At 46.1% G+C, this 13538-nt stretch overlaps 1 protein-coding gene across 1 annotated transcript in view; it reads left to right on the top strand.

The window, feature by feature from the left end:
- tcf4 (transcription factor 4) overlaps positions 1 to 13538 on the top strand; it is a 170229-nt gene that overhangs the window by 78744 nt on the left and 77947 nt on the right.

Genomic DNA, 13538 nt, shown 5'->3' with positions numbered 1-13538 from the left:
TTTAATGGAAACTCTTTTTTATTTGACTTTTACGAGTCACATGATCAACAACCGGATGTTATGCTGACGGAACCATGAAGAAGACAAGACAGGAAGCGTTGGAGGATCATAACTCTCTGCGTTTTTAACAACTTCAACAAACAATTGCATTTCCTATTTATTAATTTATTTTTAATTTAATTTGGGATATTAACGTTAGCAGAGTTGTAATGGAAACACAGTGAAGGGATTTACTGAAGGAGTTTAAAACTTTGACTGTTTACGCCCGAGCTGCTAGGCTAAGTCACACACTCCGTGTTCGGCTGATTGCAATTTTGTGGAAGTTTGTTCCAGATTTGCTGGTTTGGTTGTCTGTTTTCCATCAGTTTGATACTAAATAGAACTTGAAATAGTTTTTGGCACTGTGCCCCAATTAGCTCCATACAGCCACTTTATTTGTTGTTTTTTCCCTTTGAAACTAAAAAGAATAAAGTAAAGAAACTGAAACCTGACCTCAAATCAATTTTCAACTTCTTTTTCAGATTTCAATCTTTTTTTTTGGAAAGTTTTGGCCCTAGTTTAGCTCCTTATTAGTTATAACTGCTGTTCCTTACAGTATGTGCACCAGCACAACTAAGTTGTGTATGCAAAAGAAAGAAACTTGAAATAATTTTTTTTGGACTGTGGCCCCAATTTAGCTCCATACAGCCGCTGTATTTGGTTGTTTTTTTCTTTTTTTCCTTTGAAACTAAAAAAGAACTAAAAGTAAAGAAAACCTGACCTCAAAATCAATTTTGAACTTCTTTTTCAGATTTCAATCTTTTTTTTTTTTTGGAAAGAAACGTTTTGGCCCTAGGTTAGCTCCATATATTAAAGTTATAACTGCTGTTTCCATACAGTATGTGCACCAGCACAACTACAGTCGTGTGTGCACGTTACTAGACAGTAATAGGAGTTTATTAGCGTCAGTAAAACCCAAAGTTTTGATTCATAAATCGGAGCGTTTTCCTCTCCAGCTGCTCTCCAGGTCCGAACGCTCGGCACTCCAATCCAGCTGCTCGCGCTCTCCAGAGACTCTCAGCCGTCATTTAGTCTCATCTGCCGGCCGCACAGATCGACTCGGCTTTATTTTGTTTTTGCCATCAATCACTAACACACCTTACTGCAGACGAACGCGTGCAGAACGCCTGAGCTGTGACAGCTGACGGTGTGTGTGTGTGTGTGTGTGTGTGTGTGTGTGTGTGTGTGTGTGTGTGTGTGTGTGTGTGTGTGTGTGTGTGTGTGTGTGTGTGTGTGTGTGTGTGTGTTATCCGGACCACCCAGAGGATTGTTTACTGTCTCCATACTATGTGCAATTATTAAGCTGTTAGAGATACAGTCAGGGTGAAAACTCTACGGTATCTCATAAAATCATTATTTATTAAAGACGAAACCAAAGTGGAAGAGCTGAGTTTGGTTCTCGCTTCATCTGCTGGACAGATGGAGTCGGCGTGGAAAGTACAGAAAGTATCCTGATCCACTCGGTGAGGGTTTCCCTACCTGATGAAGAATCGGTTTGATTCGGGATAAAAATGCTCCTCCAGCTGCTGTGGCTCTGAGTCAAACTGTTCCCCTCCTGGCCTGTGGGGGCGCTGCACCAAGAACCACTGAAGGAAACGACACATAAACCTCTGAGAGCAACTTCCTGCTTCACCAGATGGAAACAAGATGGAGGATTTCTCCTGCTAGCGCTAGGCTAACACATTTGTTTTGGTTGTATTTACCCAGAATGCCCTGTGCTGTAGGCCACTTCCTGCTTTTGGAGCGGTCTCCGTTCACATATGCATTCAAACTGAACCAGAGTTCACTTCAACCGAACCCAGATGGAGGTTTAAACCAACTCCAGTCCGCCTGAATAGAAAGTCTGGTTCTGTTGATGTGAACGCTAATCGACCTCTGACCTCTGGTCCTCCAAAACCTCGGTCTGGGTTTGGTTGAAGTGAGCTCTGGTTCTGTTTGAATGCATATGTGAACGTCAAGCGGACTGTAGACTGCTAAAAACGCAGAAAGGGGGCTATAGCGCCAGGCATTCTGGGTAACTACAACCAAAACTGTAGCGTTAGCCTAGCGCTAGCAGCAGAAACCCTCCAACCGCTAAAATCTGACGCCTCCATCTTGTTTCCATCTGGTGAAACAGGAAGCTGCTCTCAGTGTCTTCAGAGTTTTGTGTCGTTTCCTTCAGTGGTTCTTGGTGCAGCGCCCCCACAGGCCAGGAGGGGAACAGGTTGGTTTGACGCTGGCTGCTTTTCCACTGAAATTATGCAAATTGGAATTACGAAAATACATTTGCTTGATGGAAACATGATGATTTAAAAGAAGTCAGCTGAAACTGCAACAAATATTGTGACTCATGTCACCGATCAAATCGATATCTATTGGATTTTTTCAGATCGGGATGCGATGCGTTGCTTGTTGAGGTCTCTGCTCTGCTTCCTGCTGCCACACAGGTTTTGTTTAGGCCAGTATGCGGCGACGTTCTGGTTTAAGGTCAGCGATCTGGCTGCCTTGTGTGGCAGGCGGCTGGGTTTGCTCCAGAAGTTTCCTGTCAGGCATCACGAGGCGACGCGGGGAGCTCCTCTGTCAGCCGCTTTAACCCTCTCCTCTCTCTGATGTGTCGAACATCAAACGCTGCGCTGTCACACGTTACACACACACACCGCGCGCCAACAGCTGGTAACAGACACCGAACAGAGCTGAGCTGTCACATCCACACTGCAGAGCTGACACACACACACACACACGCACCGGCAGATCGCACACACTCCTCACATCCAGCCTCCATCAGACGACGAAGAGTCAGCGGATATTTTCCTCTTCCTCCGGATTCTTATCTGTGACAGATTAAGGGACGACTCGGGACTTTTCTAAAATTATTTTCATTAAAGGACGACGTCTGGCTCCGGTTATCTTCAAAAAGTATTCACACCCTTTCAACTTTTTCCTCCTGTTTATTAAAGTCGAGAAGAAAAAAAACAATTTTATGAATAAAACTGAGAAGTGTGTCGTGCATTTCACCCCTAAATTACTAATGCTGAACCACTAAACACATGAAAAAACATAAAATACTTAGCTGAAGCTAATGCTAAACTGCCACAATTATTAAAAAAAATAACAAGCTAACACCAAACTGCTAATCGCATAAAAACAGAAGCTAACACCAAACTGCTAGTAAAAACAGAAGCTAACACCAAACTGCTAATCGCATAAAAACAGAAGCTAACACCAAACTGCTAGTAAAAACAGAAGCTAACACCAAACTGCTAAACGCATAAAAACAGAAGCTAACACCAAACTGCTAGTAAAAACAGAAGCTAACACCAAACTGCTAAACGCATAAAAACAGAAGCTAACACCAAACTGCTAGTAAAAACAGAAGCTAACACCAAACTGCTAATCGCATAAAAACAGAAGCTAACACCAAACTGCTAGTAAAAACAGAAGCTAACACCAAACTGCTAAACGCATAAAAACAGAAGCTAACACCAAACTGCTAGTAAAAACAGAAGCTAACACCAAACTGCTAATCGCATAAAAACAGAAGCTAACACCAAACTGCTAGTAAAAACAGAAGCTAACACCAAACTGCTAATCGCATAAAAACAGAAGCTAACACCAACTGCTAGTAAAAACAGAAGCTAACACCAAACTGCTAAACGCATAAAAACAGAAGCTAACACCAAACTGCTAGTAAAAACAGAAGCTAACACCAAACTGCTAATCGCATAAAAACAGAAGCTAACACCAAACTGCTAGTAAAAACAGAAGCTAACACCAAACTGCTAATCGCATAAAAACAGAAGCTAACACCAAACTGCTAGTAAAAACAGAAGCTAACACCAAACTGCTAAACGCATAAAAACAGAAGCTAACACCAAACTGCTAGTAAAAACAGAAGCTAACACCAAACTGCTAAACGCATAAAAACAGAAGCTAACACCAAACTGCTAGTAAAAACAGAAGCTAACACCAAACTGCTAATCGCATAAAAACAGAAGCTAACACCAAACTGCTAGTAAAAACAGAAGCTAACACCAAACTGCTAAACGCATAAAAACAGAAGCTAACACCAAACTGCTAGTAAAAACAGAAGCTAACACCAAACTGCTAATCGCATAAAAACAGAAGCTAACACCAAACTGCTAGTAAAAACAGAAGCTAACACCAAACTGCTAATCGCATAAAAACAGAAGCTAACACCAAACTGCTAGTAAAAACAGAAGCTAACACCAAACTGCTAAACGCATAAAAACAGAAGCTAACACCAAACTGCTAGTAAAAACAGAAGCTAACACCAAACTGCTAAACGCATAAAAACAGAAGCTAACACCAAACTGCTAGTAAAAACAGAAGCTAACACCAAACTGCTAGTAAAAACAGAAGCTAACACCAAACTGCTAATCGCATAAAAACAGAAGCTAACACCAAACTGCTAGTAAAAACAGAAGCTAACACCAAAACCGATAAACTTATTCAGAAATTACCAGAAGCTAATGCTATACACTTAAAAGTTTAAAAAAGATCTTTGCAAGCTGGACGGCTAACAAACTGCTCAGTTATCATTTATCTCTGGATCTGTTCGGCTTCTTCCATCTCATTTCTAACTGTTGTTTTAATACATAGTTGTTTTCTACGCCTCTTCAGCTCCTTTCTCCTGATTCTGTCTTGCTCCGGTTTCCTTTCTCTCCTGTCATTCATCACGGTTTGCATCCTTCTGTTTTTTACCTTTCCGTCTCACCAAACACTCGGCTAATTGTTTTCTCCCTCCTGTCCTTAATATTTCCTCCTCCCTTCATCTTGAATTCCCCCACCTCATGCTTTCCATCCTTTTAATTGCATGTAGGACGCTGCCAGATACTGCGCGGTGTAATGTGCTGTCTGATTCCTCTCTAAGTGTTCGTAAACGATCACTATTTATTCGTCAAGCCAAGCGTTGAGCGCTAATTAAGGAGAAATGCTTTGAACTGCTCGCTGCCTGTGATTGGCTGTTCAGACGGAGGAAGACGTCCTGCTTTGAAGCTTGGCTCACGTCGGGGGATGAATCTGAGACGGTTTCATGGGGCTAAAAGTTTCAGATGTTGGTGGACGTGACGGACCAGAACTGAACCCAGATCCAGGGGAAACCACTGGGAACCAGTGGGAAACTAGTGGAAACCAGTGGGAACCAGTGGAAACCAGTGGGAACCAGTGGAAACCAGTGGGAACCAGTGGAAACCAGTGGGAACCAGTGGGAAACTAGTGGAAACCAGTGGAAACCAGTGGGAACCAGTGGAAACCAGTGGGAACCAGTGGAAACCAGTGGGAACCAGTGGGAACCAGTGGGAAACTAGTGGAAACCAGTGGAAACCAGTGGGAACCAGTGGAAACCAGTGGGAACCAGTGGAAACAAGTGGAAACCAGTGGGAACCAGTGGGAACCAGTGGAAACCAGTGGAAACCAGTGGGAACCAGTGGAAACAAGTGGAAACCAGTGGGAACCAGTGGAAACCAGTGGGAACCAGTGGGAAACCAGTGGAAACCAGTGGAAACCAGTGGGAACCAGTGGAAACCAGTGGGAACCAGTGGAAACCAGTGGGAACCAGTGGGAACCAGTGGAAACCAGTGGGAACCAGTGGGAACCAGTGGGAACCAGTGGGAACCAGTGGAAACAAGTGGAAACCAGTGGGAACCAGTGGAAACCAGTGGGAACCAGTGGAAACAAGTGGAAACAAGTGGAAACCAGTGGGAACCAGTGGAAACCAGTGGGAACCAGTGGAAACCAGTGGGAACCAGTGGGAACCAGTGGAAACCAGTGGGAACCAGTGGGAAACTAGTGGAAACCAGTGGAAACCAGTGGGGAACCAGTGGAAAAAAAAGTGAACCAGTGGGAAACCAGTGGAAAACCAGTGAACCAGTGGGAACCAGCGGAACCCAGTGGAACCCAGTGGAACCCAGTGGAAACCAGTGGGAACCAGTGGAACCCAGTGGAAACCAGTGGAAACCAGTGGGAACCAGTGGAAACAGTGGAACCAAGTGGGAACCAGTGGAAACCAGTGGGAACCAGTGGAAACCAGTGGAACCAAGTGGGAACCAGTGGAACCAGTGGAACAGTGGGAACCAGTGGAAACCAGTGGAAACCAGTGGGAACCAGTGGAAACCAGTGGGAACCAGTGGGAACCAGTGGAAACAAGTGGGAACCAGTGGGAACCAGTGGGAACCAGTGGAAACAAGTGGAAACCAGTGGGAACCAGTGGAAACCAGTGGGAACCAGTGGAAACAAGTGGAAACAAGTGGAAACCAGTGGGAACCAGTGGAAACCAGTGGGAACCAGTGGAAACCAGTGGAATCCAGTGGGAACCAGTGGGAACCAGTGGAAACCAGTGGGAACCAGTGGGAACCAGTGGAAACCAGTGGAAACCAGTGGGAACCAGTGGAAACCAGTGGAAACCAGTGGGAACCAGTGGGAACCAGTGGAAACCAGTGGGAACCAGTGGAAACCAGTGGAAACCAGTGGGAACCAGTGGGAACCAGTGGAAACCAGTGGAAACCAGTGGGAACTAGTGGGAACCAGTGGAAACCAGTGGAAACAAGTGGAAACCAGTGGAAACCAGTGGGAACCAGTGGAAACCAGTGGAAACCAGTGGGAACCAGTGGAAACCAGTGGAAACCAGTGGAAACCAGTGGGAACCAGTGGAAACCAGTGGAAACCAGTGGAAACCAGTGGAAACCAGTGGAAACCAGTGGAAACCAGTGGAAACCAGTGGAAACCAGTGGAAACCAGTGGGAACCAGTGGGAACCAGTGGAAACAAGTGGAAACCAGGGGGGAACCAGTGGGAACCAGTGGGAACCAGTGGGAACCAGTGGAAACCAGTGGAAACCAGTGGGAACAAGTGGAAACCAGTGGAAACCAGTGGAAACCAGTGGAAACAAGTGGAATCCAGTGGGAACCAGTGGAAACCAGTGGGAACCAGTGGAAACCAGTGGAAACCAGTGGGAACCAGTGGGAACCAGTGGGAACCAGTGGAAACCAAGTGGAAACCAGTGGGAACCAGTGGAAACCAGTGGGAACCAGTGGGAACCAGTGGGACCAGTGGAAACAAGTGGAAACCAGTGGAACCCGGGGGGAACCAGTGGAAACCAGTGGGAACCAGTGGAAACCAGTGGAAACCAGTGGAAACCAGTGGGAACCAGTGGAAACCAGTGGGAACCAGTGGGAACAAGTGGAAACCAGTGAAACCAGTGGAAACCAGTGGGAACAAATGGGAACCAATGGGAACCAGGTGGAAACAGGTGGAAAAAGGGGAAACCAAGGGGGAACCAGTGGGAACCAGTGGGAACCAGTGGGAACCAGTGGGAACCAGTGGAAACAAGTGGAAACCAGTGGGAACCAGTGGGAACAAGTGGAACCAGTGGAAACCAGTGGGAACAAGTGGAAACCAGTGGAAACCAGTGAAACCAGTGGAAACAAGTGGAATATGGAACCAGTGGGAACAGGAAAAACCAGTGGGAACCAGTGGAAACCAGTGGAAACCAGTGGAACGCAGTGGAGACCAGTGGAAACCAGTGGGAACCAGTGGAAACCAGTGGAAACCAGTGGGAACCAGTGGGAACAAGTGGAAACCAGTGGAAACCAGTGGAAACCAGTGGGAACAAGTGGAAACCAGTGGAAACCAGTGGAAACCAGTGGGAACAAGTGGAAACCAGTGGAAACCAGTGGAAACCAGTGGAAACAAGTGGAAACCAGTGGGAACCAGTGGGAACCAGTGGAAACCAGTGGGAACCAGTGGGAACCAGTGGAAACCAGTGGGAACCAGTGGAAACCAGTGGAAACCAGTGGGAACCAGTGGGAACCAGTGGAAACCAGTGGAACCCAGTGGAAACCAGTGGGAACCAGTGGAAACCAGTGGAAACCAGTGGGAACCAGTGGGAACCAGTGGAAACAAGTGGAAACCAGGGGGGAACCAGTGGGAACCAGTGGGAACCAGTGGAAACAAGTGGAAACCAGTGGGAACCAGTGGGAACCAGTGGAAACCAGTGGGAACCAGTGGGAACAAGTGGAAACCAGTGGAAACCAGTGGAAACCAGTGGGAACAAGTGGGAACCAGTGGAAACCAGTGGGAACCAGTGGAAACAAGTGGAAACCAGGGGGAACCAGTGGGAACCAGTGGGAACCAGTGGGAACCAGTGGAAACAAGTGGAAACCAGTGGGAACCAGTGGGAACAAGTGGAAACCAGTGGAAACCAGTGGGAACAAGTGGAAACCAGTGGAAACCAGTGGAAACCAGTGGAAACAAGTGGAAACCAGTGGGAACCAGTGGGAACCAGTGGAAACCAGTGGGAACCAGTGGGAACCAGTGGGAACCAGTGGAAACCAGTGGAAACCAGTGGGAACCAGTGGAAACCAGTGGAAACCAGTGGGAACCAGTGGAAACCAGTGGGAACCAGTGGGAACCAGTGGAAACCAGTGGGAACCAGTGGAAACCAGTGGAAACCAGTGGGAACCAGTGGGAACCAGTGGAAACCAGTGGAAACCAGTGGAAACCAGTGGGAACCAGTGGAAACCAGTGGAAACCAGTGGAAACCAGTGGAAACCAGTGGAAACCAGTGGAACCAGTGGAAACCAGTGGAAACCAGTGGAAACCAGTGGAAACCAGTGGGAACCAGTGGAAACCAGTGGAAACCAGTGGGAACCAGTGGAAACCAGTGGAAACCAGTGGGAACCAGTGGAAACCAGTGGAAACCAGTGGAAACCAGTGGGAACCAGTGGAAACCAGTGGGAACCAGTGGAAACCAGTGGAAACCAGTGGAAACCAGTGGGAACCAGTGGGAACCAGTGGAAACAAGTGGAAACCAGTGGAAACCAGTGGGAACCAGTGGAAACCAGTGGAAACCAGTGGAAACCAGTGGGAACCAGTGGAAACAAGTGGAAACCAGTGGGAACCAGTGGAAACCAGTGGGAACCAGTGGAAACCAGTGGAAACCAGTGGAAACCAGTGGAACCAGTGGGAACCAGTGGAAACAAGTGGAAACCAGTGGAAACAGTGGAAACCAGTGGAAACCAGTGGGAACATGGAAAGTGACCAGTGGAAACCAGTGGAACAAGTGGAAACCAGTGGAAACCAGTGGGAACCAGTGGAAACCAGTGGAAACCAGTGGGAACAAGTGGAAACCAGTGGGAACAAGTGGAAACCAGTGGGAACCAGTGGAAACCAGTGGAAACCAGTGGGAACCAGTGGAAACCAGTGGAAACAAGTGGAAACCAGTGGAAACTAGTGGGAACCAGTGGAAACCAGTGGAAACCAGTGGAAACCAGTGGAAACCAGTGGAAACCAGTGGGAACCAGTGGAAACCAGTGGAAACCAGTGGGAACCAGTGGAAACCAGTGGAAACCAGTGGAAACAAGTGGAAACCAGTGGAAACCAGTGGGAACCAGTGGAAACAAGTGGAAACAAGTGGAAACCAGTGGGAACCAGTGGAAACAAGTGGAAACCAGTGGAAACCAGTGGGAACCAGTGGAAACCAGTGGAAACCAGTGGGAACCAGTGGAAACCAGTGGAAACCAGTGGAAACCAGTGGGAACCAGTGGAAACCAGTGGAAACCAGTGGGAACCAGTGGAAACCAGTGGAAACCAGTGGAAACCAGTGGAACCAGTGGAAACCAGTGGGAACCAGTGGAAACCAGTGGAAACCAGTGGAAACCAGTGGGAACCAGTGGGAACCAGTGGGAACAGTGGAAACCAGTGGAAACCAGTGGGAACAAGTGGAAACCAGTGGAAACCAGTGGGAACCAGTGGAAACCAGTGGAAACCAGTGGGAACCAGTGGAAACAAGTGGAAACTAGTGGAAACCAGTGGGAACCTGATGAACTGATGATGGATGAACTGATGGATGGATGGATGAACTGATGGATGGATGAACTGATGGATGGATGGATGAACTGATGGATGAATGGATGAACTGACAGACGTTCACTTGATGCCAACATAAGCTGTTGCTGCTCTGTTCACTATTGATTATTGATTTTGGTTGAACTGTTTGCATCCGACCCGCTGGACCAACAGGAAGCGACCCTGTCGGGTTCCAGCTCTCTGATTGGCCAACCAGCCTCAGCCAGAACCAATCACATCCCTCGGCTCGTTGAGCTTCCCATCCGTCGTTCCGCTGCCACTGAAGCCCGTTGCCGCTGCCGACCGGGTCCCAGCTGCGCACACAGACCATAATAACCAAGACGGATCACCAGGGAGCGCGGCGGGGACGCGCCGCGGCGCGCACACAACCACCGGCTCGCGTGACGCACAAATAAAACGCGGGCCGACGCGAACGCAGCCGTCCTCCATGACGGATGGCTGCCCGCGTCCGACACAGGCAGCGTTGCCGCGGCGACCGCCTCCTCGCGCGGCGGCGCTCACGTGTCATCAATTTCCAGCGTGAGGGACGCGAGGAAGGAGGCAGGAAGGAGTCATTAATTACCAGGAAGTGCTGGCGAGGCAGCGGCGCACCTGTACACCAGCTGACACACACACACACACACACACACACACACACACACACACACACACACACACACACACACACACACACTCCTGAGGGAGTCGGACCCAGAGGCTGCTGCTGCTGCTGCTGCTGCACGGAGAAAACCAGCCGAGACGAAGAAGCTGCTGAGGTTTTCTGGTCAATAAAGGATTTTAATTCAGAAAAACTTTGGAGAAAAAACGTGAAAAATGGGGAAATACTTTAATTCTGCGTAGCGCTAGCTTAGCTAGCAGCTAACAGTCGCGCCGGTGAACACCCGGAAGCGTCTTCTCGTCCTGATATTTACTGATCTGGACGCTATAAAACTGTAACTCACAAAAAGTAGCTCCTTAAATTAAAGTTATGGTTGTAAACGGACATTAGCAGGAATACATTAGCATGATGCGCGACAAAAATATTCAAAATTTCATTTTTTATGAAAAAGAGATCAATTAGATGAATGTGCTGACATATTTTCAACCTTAAAATTATAGTTTTTTTTATTTTATTTTGTTTCCTTTTGCTGTTGGACACTTTTCAAAATGGCCGCCATTGTTAAAACGGAGAATATGTTTGCACTAAAATCAGCAGCACTTGTTGTCGGTGGTGAGCACAGCTAATCAAAACGTTAGCTTTCTAAACTGCTAAATTCACAGAAACTAGCATAAAACATGAAATACGTAACTGAAGCTAATGCTACGCGGCTACATGTATTTAAAAACCAACAGAAGCTAATGCTAATCGGCTGAAAACAAAATGCAAAACTGAATCTAATGCTAAGCTTCTGAAGTTATCTAAAAAAAATAATTACTGGAAGCTAATGCTAAACCACTTAAAACATTTAAAGCTAACGCTAAACTGCTAAATTACAGGATGCTAACGAGCGAGAACCAATTTCAGCATTTCAAGCCGACCTGTTTTTATAAAAAATAAACATGTAAACCTGGACTCTGAAATGCTCCAGCTACGTTAGCTTCCAGCAGAACTCCACGTTTATGTTTGTGATGGTAGGACAGGCGTTTTTTTTACTACGATTTTTCTAGCACAAATATTTGTAGTACATTTGAAAAAAGACAAAAACAACTTGCAGCTAAGTTTTCAGCAAAGTTATTTTGGTTCATTTCACACCAATAATTTCTTGAAATTGACAAAAAAACATAAAAATGTATCTTATAAAACAATATTGAAGAATTATTGGTGTAAAAAAAAAAACTCCTAAGCTCAGATTCAGCGTTTTTGCAGTGTGCTACAAACATCGGTAACGACTGTCTCACAGATCATGATGCAGCCTCCACCGTGCTCAAACTGCTGCTGGCTAACAGTCCAAGGGAACCAGATGCGGCGGCGTCCTCCTGCCTCGGCGACCCCGTCTGGTTGCCGTGGAGACCTGGCTTGACGCTCGGGGTTTTTCTGCAGGAGAAAAGAAAGAGAGAGAGAAAGAAAAGACGCGAGCACAATCACTGAGACGCTTTTGTTTCAGTGGGAACCTCGTTTTAGCCCCGCCGTCGGGGACGCAGCCTGACTGAGCGCCTTTGTGTCTGGCTGACTTATTTAAGACAAGGGCCCTTTTGTTTAGGGCCCGGGCCCGAGGGCGGCCCTGTAATTGGCCTACTCAGGCCCTGCTTAGCATGAGAAAAGTCTGCGCTAACTAACTTTTTTGTTTTCACACGGAGCGGGTTCGCCGAGGAGAATCCGGATCGGGAGGAGAGAGAGAGAAAGAAGAAAACGCCCTCCCTCCTCTAAACACACTCCTCCGCCTGAAAACACACCGCACGCTAATTACTTAACGAGGAGCTGGGGGGGGGGGGGGGGGAGGGGGGGAGGAGGAGGAGGAGGAGGAGGAGGAGGAGGCGGCTTCTTCTTCTTCTTCTTCTTCACCTCCAATAAACTTTCTGTTTCCACTTTGAATGGAAACAGGAACCGTGTGTGTGTGTGTGTGTGTGTGTGTGTGTGTGTGTGTGTGTGTGTGTGTGTGTGTGTGTGTGTGTGAACGTCATGGTTCTGCTGGTTCCAGGTCCGGTTCTGCCTCGTTTCTCTGGGTTTTCTGGGTTTGGTTCTGCTCCGGTCCTGATATTCACACCAGACGTACGGAGCTAGAATGGAGCCTTTAACCTGCTGCAGGTTCTTACTCGAATGTTTAGTCCAGTTTGATTCAGAGTCTGTAATTAATTAATTAAAATTAAATTAAACTGAAAATCTTATGTGGTACTTTTTTTTTTAGTGCATTTGAAATAATTTTTTTTTTTTTTTTTTTTTTTAGATTTTGCCAGTAGAATTATTACTTTTTACATCATTTTTAAGAAATTATTTACTGAAAAGAATCTCAAATTTCTTATTTTTGTATTATTTTAAGTGTATTAAGATATTTAATAATTTAAAACTATTTGGTCAGATTTTGTGTTTGGCAGTTCGTTACAAAATAAGGATTCAAAAAACGAATAAATAATGAAATAAAGTTCCAGGAATCCTGATCATTCATGGAGCTCTTTACAAATGTGACGCCGACGTAGCATTAGCTGCTACCTGCTTAGCATTCACAGCTAATTTAGGCTATCGTAGCTCACTGATAGGCTAACGTTATTAAATAGTCAAAACTAAAACTTCACAGTCCTGATCCTGGTATCTTATGGTTTTATTTATGTTGATAAATGTTGTAAATGTTTAGTTTTTAAAGCTACTTGCCTTTCCTGGAGTGTATGGCAAACCCATTCGTCATTTAATTTGAAAAGTAGCTCAAAGTCAGTGAGAACATTTTTCTGTCCAGATATTTTGGTTTGACTCTGAAGACTCAGCAGTAAAATTAGGACACGGATCAATCGATCAATCGATCGATCAATCAATCAATCAATCAATCAATCAATCAATCAATCAATCAATCAATCAATCAATCAATCGATTTTATTAATATATCGCATTATTTCATCCAGGCAGTTCTAAATGCTTCACATCATAAAAACATAAAGTAGATGTATGGGGAGATGAAACAGTGTTGCAACCGCTACACAAGGTGGTGGTAGCATCATGCTGTGGGA

The sequence above is a fragment of the Poecilia reticulata genome, chromosome 12 (assembly GCF_904066995.2).
Source record: "Poecilia reticulata chromosome 12, P_reticulata-male-v2, whole genome shotgun sequence".
In the NCBI taxonomy this organism is placed as follows: Eukaryota; Metazoa; Chordata; class Actinopteri; order Cyprinodontiformes; family Poeciliidae; genus Poecilia; species Poecilia reticulata.
The sequence above is the reverse complement of the archived record's forward strand: the minus strand, read 5'-3'. Positions and strand labels throughout refer to the sequence as shown.